The sequence below is a fragment of the Nothobranchius furzeri genome, unplaced genomic scaffold, assembly GCF_043380555.1.
Source record: "Nothobranchius furzeri strain GRZ-AD unplaced genomic scaffold, NfurGRZ-RIMD1 Scf173, whole genome shotgun sequence".
NCBI classification, from domain to species: domain Eukaryota; kingdom Metazoa; phylum Chordata; class Actinopteri; order Cyprinodontiformes; family Nothobranchiidae; genus Nothobranchius; species Nothobranchius furzeri.
In genome coordinates this window covers 15,001-22,500 of record NW_027223189.1, presented here as the reverse complement: position 1 = coordinate 22,500, position 7,500 = coordinate 15,001, and positions in this window count along the sequence as shown.

The window sequence follows — 7,500 nt, the reverse complement described above, 5'->3', positions numbered from 1 at the left end:
TCCAGCAGCTGATGGCGGGGTGCAGGGGCTGCAGGCAGCCTCCAGCAGCTGATGGCGGGGTGCAGGAGCTGCAACCAGCCTCCAGCTGGTGATGGCGGGGTGGAGGAGCAGCAGCCAGCCTCCAGCAGCCAGCCTCCAGCTGCTGATGGCGGGGTGGAGGAACAGAAGCCTCCAGCAGCTGATGGCAGGGTGCAGGAGCAGCAGCCAGCCTCCAGCTGGTGATGGCGGGGTGGAGGAGCTGAAACCTGGGTCGGACCTGGTCTGCAGCAGGGCCCATTACCACTCAGAAGCTGATGGCAGTGTGTGTTTAGGTCCCTGCGGGGTGGATGAGCTGAAACCTGGGTCAGACTTGGTGTGCAGCAGGGCTCAGCACCCTCCAGAAGCCGATGACAGTGTGTCTTTAACTCCCTGCCTGGTGGGAGAGCTGAAAGCTGGGTCGGACCTGGTCTTTAGCAGAGCTCAGCAGCCTCCAGAAGCTGATGGCAGTGTGTGTTTCATCCCCTGCGGGGTGGGAGAGCTGAAACGTGGGTCGGACCTGGTCTGCAGCAGGGCCCATCACCATCCAGAAGCTGACGGCGGTGTGTGTTTAAGTCCCTGCGGGGTGGGAGAGCCATAACCTGGGTCGGACCTGGTCTGCAGCAGAGCTCAGCAGCCTCCAGAACCTGATGGCAGTGTGTCTTTAATCCACTGCGGGGTGCAGGAGCTGAAACCTGGGTCGGACCTGGTCTGCAGCAGGGCTCAGCAGCCAGCAGAAGGTGACGGCAGTGTGTGTTTAGTTCCCTGCGGGGTGCAGGAGCTGAAACCTGGGTCGGACCTGGTCTGCAGCAGAGCTCAGCAGCCAGCAGAAGGTGATGGCAGTGTGTGTTTAAGTCCCTGCCTGGTGGGAGAGCTGAAACCTGGGTCGGACCTGGTCTATAGAAGAGCTCAGCAGCCTCCAGAAGCTGATGGCAGTGTGTGTGTTTTGGTCCCTGCGGGGTGCAGGAGCAGGAACCCGGGTCGGACCTGGTCTATAGCGGAGCTCAGCAGCCTCCAGCAGCTGATGGCAGTGTGTGTTTAATTCCCTGCCTGGTGGGAGAGCTGTAACCCGGGTCGGACTTGGTCTGCAGCAGGGCCCATCACCATCCAGAAGCTGATGGCAGTGTGTCTTTAATTCCCTGCGGGGTGGAGGAGCAGAAACCTGGGTCGGACCTGGTCTATAGCAGAGCTCAGCAGCCTCCAGAAGCTGATGGCAGTGTGTGTTCAAGTCCCTGCGGGGTGGGAGAGCTGAAACCTGGGTCGGACCTGGTCTATAGAAGAGCTCAGCAGCCTCCAGCAGCTGATGGCAGTGTGTGTTTAAGTCCCTGCGGGGTGGGAGAGCTATATCCCGGGTCGGACCTGGTCTATAGCAGAGCTCAGCAGCCTCCAGCAGCTGATGGCAGTGTGTGTTTAAGTCCCTGCGGGGTGGGAGAGCTGAAACCTCGGTCGGACCTGGTCTATGGCAGAGCTCAGCAGCCTCCAGAAGCTGATGGCAGCGTGCCTCTAAGTCCCTGCCTGGTGGGAGAGCTGAAACCTGGGTCGGACATGGTCTGCAGCAGGGCTCGGCAGCCTCCAGCAGCTGATGGCAGTGTGTCTTTAAGTCCCTGCCTGGTGGGAGAGCTGAAACCTGGGTCGGACCTGGTCTATAGCAGAGCTCAGCAGCCTCCAGCAGCTGATGGCAGTGTGTGTTTAAGTCCCTGCCTGGTGTGAGAGCTGAAACCTGGGTCGGACCTGGTCTATAGAAGAGCTCAGCAGCCTCCAGCAGCTGATGGCAGTGTGTCTTTAAGTCACTGCCTGGTGGGAGAGCTGAAACCTGGGTCGGACCTGGTCTATAGTAGAGCTCAGCAGCCTCCAGCAGCTGATTGCAGTGTGTGTTTAAGTCCCTGCCTGGTGGGAGAGCTGATATCCGGGTCGGACCTGGTCCACAGCAGGGCCCATCACCCTCCAGAAGCTGGTGGCAGTGTGTGTTTAAGTCCCTGCGGGGTGCAGGAGCAGAAACCTGGGTGGGACCTGGTCTGCAGCAGAGCTCGGCAGCCTCCAGCAGCTGATGGCAGTGAGTGTTTAAGTCCCTGCGGGGTGGGAGAGCTATATCCCGGGTCAGACCTGGTCTAAAGCAGGGCCCATCACCCTCCAGAAGCTGGTGGCAGTGTGTGTTTAAGTCCCTGCGGGGTGGAGGAGCAGAAACCTGGGTCGGACCCGGTCTACAGCAGAGCTCAGCAGCCCCCAGAAGCTGATGGCAGTGTGTGTGTGTGTGTGTGTGTTTAAGTCTCTGCCTGGTTGGAGAGCCGATACCTGGGTCGGACCTGGTCTGCAGCAGGGCTCAGCAGCCTCCAGAAGCTGATGGCAGTGTGTCTTTCATTCCCTGCGGGGTGCAGGAGCAGAAACCTGGGTCGGACCTGGTCTATAGCGGAGCTCAGCAGCCTCCAGCAGCTGATGGCAGTGTGTGTGTTAAAGACCCTGCGGGGTGGGAGAGCTGAAACCTGGGTCGGACCTGGTCTGCAGCAGGGCTCAGCAGCCCCCAGAAGCTGATGGCTGTGTGTGTTTAAGTCCCTGCGGGGTGGGAGAGCTGAAACCTGGGTCGGACCTGGCCCGCAGCAGGGCCCATCACCCTCCAGAAGCTGATGGCGGTGTGGGTTTAAGTCCCTGCGGGGTTGAGGAGCTGAAACCTGGGTCGGACCTGGTCTGCAGCAGGGCCCATCACCATCCAGAAGCTGATGGCTGTGTGTGTTTAAGTCCCAGGGGGGTGGGAGAGCCATAACCTGGGTCGGACCTGGTCTGCAGCAGGGCTCAGCAGCCTCCAGTTGCAGATGGCAGTGTGTGTTTAGTTCCCTGCGGGGTGCAGGAGCTGAAACCTGGGTCGGACCTGGTCTATAGCAGAGCTCAGCAGCCTCCAGAAGCTGATGGCAGTGTGTCTTCAATTCCCTGCGGGGTGCAGGAGCTGATACCTGGGTCGGACCTGGTCTGCAGCAGGGCCCATCACCATCCAGACGCTGATGGCAGTGTGTGTTTAAGTCCTAGTGGGCTGCAGGAGCTGAAACCTGGGTCGGACCTGCTCTATAGTAGAGCTCAGCAGCCTCCAGAAGCTGATGGCAGTGTGTCTTTAAGTCCCTGCGGGGTGGGATAGCTGAAACCTGGGTCGGACCTGGTCTGCAGCAGGGCCCATCACCATCCAGACGCTGATGGCAGTGTGTGTTTAAGTCCTAGTGGGCTGCAGGAGCTGAAACCTGGGTCGGACCTGCTCTATAGTAGAGCTCAGCAGCCTCCAGAAGCTGATGGCAGTGTGTCTTTAAGTCCCTGCGGGGTGGGATAGCTGAAACCTGGGTCGGACCTGGTCTGCAGCAGGGCCCATCACCCTCCAGAAGCTGTTGGCAGTGTGTCTTCCATTCCTAGTGGGGCAGGGGAGCAAAGACCTGGGCAGAGGAGCGCCTGTCTGCATCCGATCCGGCCCCTCAGCAGCCCGCCGTGAGCCTTAGAGAACCCCCCCCCCCCCCCAGCGGGCTCCAGGAACCGGGCCCTGCGTCGGACCCAGCTCAGTAAGGCCCTCCCTCGGGCCCTGCAGCAGGTGGCCCCGTCTATGCAGTCGAAAACCCCGCGAAAATCGGTGTAGAAACGCCCGAGAGGCGTGGTGCGGTTCCCCCGGCCGGTACCGGGTCCGGACCGGTCCGGAAGTCCACCCAGAACACTGCCTGGGGCTTCTGGGCGGCTCCCCAGGCGCAGGCAGTCGAAAACCGCGTGAAAATCGGTTCAGAATTGACAAAACGGCGACCTCGTCGCTCCAAAAACTAAGTCCAAACTAAGCCTTTCGCTTATCGCTTAACGCTTAAGGCGGTCGGCCTTATGGCCAGTAAATGAAAAGTGCCTGCGCCCCTGGAGGTTTTGGAAGGTGCGAGCGATGACCATGCTCGGGTTAGTAGGTGAGGCCATCGGAAAACCAGCGTGAGTTGGCGGGTTTGGGTGGCAATCTATTCCAGGCAGAGTCGACTATCTCTGGGCATCAATTTTGGGATTTTTCCGGCTCTGGTTCTGGGAGAAACGCAGGGGCAAAGTGCACGAGCCGCGGCCGATTTTGGTGGCCTGTCCCTGGGCACAAAGTCTGAGGAGTGTGGGCCTGGTTCTCCGAAAAATACCAGTCTGCTGGAGCTCACTCCCATGGCTCCAGGGGGCACGGCACACCCCCCGGTAGCCGACCAAAGTGCTCTACTCGGGCCAGACTCGGACCCACGACCCGGGGTGAGAACCACAACTACTGGTCATCCTTTTGACCTCCAGGGGGCGCGGCAGAGCCTCCCCAGTCCGACGCAAGTGCCCCACTTGGGCCATACTCAGACCCACGGCCCGGGGCGAGAACCACAACTACTGGTCATCCTTTAGACCTCCAGGGGGCCCGGCACAGCCTCCCTAGACCGACACAAGTGCTCCACTTGGGCTGTACTCTGACCCAAGTCCCGGTGCGAGAACCACAACTACTGGTCATCCTTTAGACCTCCAGGGGGCCCGGCACAGCCTCCCTAGGCCGACACAAGTGCTCCACTTGGGCTATACTCTGACCCAAGTCCCGGGGCGAGAACCACAACTACTGGTCATCCTTTTGACCTCATGGTCATCCTTTAGATCTCCAGGGGGCCCGGCACAGCCTCCCTAGGCCGACACAAGTGCTCCACTTGGGCTATACTCTGACCCAAGTCCCGGGGCGAGAACCACAACTACTGGTCATCCTTTAGACCTCCAGGGGGCACGGCACACCCCCCGGTAGCCGACCAAAGTGCTCTACTCGGGCCAGACTCGGACCCACGACCCGGGGTGAGAACCACAACTACTGGTCATCCTTTAGACCTCCAGGGGGCCCGGCACAGCCTCCCTAGTCCGACACAAGTGCTCCACTTGGGCTATACTCTGACCCAAGTCCCGGGGCGAGAACCACAACTACTGGTCATCCTTTAGACCTCCAGGGGGACCGGCACAGCCTACCTAGACCGACACAAGTGCACCACTTGGGCCATACTCTGACCCAAGTCCCGGGGCGAGAACCACAACTACTGGTCATCCTTTTGACCTCATGGTCATCCTTTAGACCTCAAGGGGGCACGGCAGAGCCTCCCTAGTCCGACACAAGTGTCCCACTTGGGCTATACTATGACCCAAGTCCCGGGGCGAGAACCACAACTACTGGTCATCCTTTAGACCTCAAGGGGGCACGGCAGAGCCTCCCTAGTCCGACACAAGTGTCCCACTTGGGCCATACTCAGACCCACGGCCCGGGGCGAGAACCACAACTACTGGTCATCCTTTAGACCTCCAGGGGGCCCGGCACAGCCTCCCTAGTCCGACGCAAGTGCTCCACTTGGGCTGTACTCTGACCCAAGTCCCGGGGCGAGAACCACAACTAATGGTCATCCTTTAGACCTCCAGGGGGCACGGCACAGCCTCCCTAGTCCGACACAAGTGCTCCACTTGGGCTATACTCTGACCCAAGTCCCGGGGCGAGAACCACAACTACTGGTCATCCTTTAGACCTCCAGGGGGCACGGCAGAGCCTCCCTAGTCCGACACAAGTGTCCCACTTGGGCTATTCTCTGACCCAAGTCCCGGGGCGAGAACCACAACTACTGGTCATCCTTTAGACCTCCAGGGGGCACGACACAGCCTCCCTAGTCCGACCCAAGTGCTCCACTTGGGCTATACTATGACCCAAGTCCCGGGGCGAGAACCACAACTACTGGTCATCCTTTAGACCTCCAGGGGGCACGGCACAGCCTCCCTAGTCCGACACAAGTGCTCCACTTGGGCTATACTCTGACCCAAGTCCCGGGGCGAGAACCACAACTACTGGTCATCCTTTAGACCTCCAGGGGGCACGGCACAGCCTCCCTAGTCCGACACAAGTGCTCCACTTGGGCTATACTCTGACCCAAGTCCCGGGGCGAGAACCACAACTACTGGTCATCCTTTTGACCTCATGGTCATCCTTTAGACCTCCAGGGGGCCCGGCACAGCCTCCCTAGGCCGACACAAGTGCTCCACTTGGGCTATACTCTGACCCAAGTCCCGGGGCGAGAACCACAACTACTGGTCATCCTTTAGACCTCCAGGGGGCACGGCACAGCCTCCCTAGTCCGACACAAGTGCTCCACTTGGGCTATACTCTGACCCAAGTCCCGGGGCGAGAACCACAACTACTGGTCATCCTTTTGACCTCATGGTCATCCTTTAGACCTCCAGGGGGCCCGGCACAGCCTCCCTAGACCGACACAAGTGCTCCACTTGGGCTGTACTCTGACCCAAGTCCCGGTGCGAGAACCACAACTACTGGTCATCCTTTAGACCTCCAGGGGGCCCGGCACAGCCTCCCTAGGCCGACACAAGTGCTCCACTTGGGCTATACTCTGACCCAAGTCCCGGGGCGAGAACCACAACTACTGGTCATCCTTTTGACCTCATGGTCATCCTTTAGATCTCCAGGGGGCCCGGCACAGCCTCCCTAGGCCGACACAAGTGCTCCACTTGGGCTATACTCTGACCCAAGTCCCGGGGCGAGAACCACAACTACTGGTCATCCTTTAGACCTCCAGGGGGCACGGCACACCCCCCGGTAGCCGACCAAAGTGCTCTACTCGGGCCAGACTCGGACCCACGACCCGGGGTGAGAACCACAACTACTGGTCATCCTTTAGACCTCCAGGGGGCCCGGCACAGCCTCCCTAGTCCGACACAAGTGCTCCACTTGGGCTATACTCTGACCCAAGTCCCGGGGCGAGAACCACAACTACTGGTCATCCTTTAGACCTCCAGGGGGACCGGCACAGCCTCCCTAGACCGACACAAGTGCACCACTTGGGCCATACTCTGACCCAAGTCCCGGGGCGAGAACCACAACTACTGGTCATCCTTTTGACCTCATGGTCATCCTTTAGACCTCAAGGGGGCACGGCAGAGCCTCCCTAGTCCGACACAAGTGTCCCACTTGGGCTATACTATGACCCAAGTCCCGGGGCGAGAACCACAACTACTGGTCATCCTTTAGACCTCAAGGGGGCACGGCAGAGCCTCCCTAGTCCGACACAAGTGTCCCACTTGGGCCATACTCAGACCCACGGCCCGGGGCGAGAACCACAACTACTGGTCATCCTTTAGACCTCCAGGGGGCCCGGCACAGCCTCCCTAGTCCGACGCAAGTGCTCCACTTGGGCTGTACTCTGACCCAAGTCCCGGGGCGAGAACCACAACTAATGGTCATCCTTTAGACCTCCAGGGGGCACGGCACAGCCTCCCTAGTCCGACACAAGTGCTCCACTTGGGCTATACTCTGACCCAAGTCCCGGGGCGAGAACCACAACTACTGGTCATCCTTTAGACCTCCAGGGGGCACGGCAGAGCCTCCCTAGTCCGACACAAGTGTCCCACTTGGGCTATTCTCTGACCCAAGTCCCGGGGCGAGAACCACAACTACTGGTCATCCTTTAGACCTCCAGGGGGCACGACACAGCC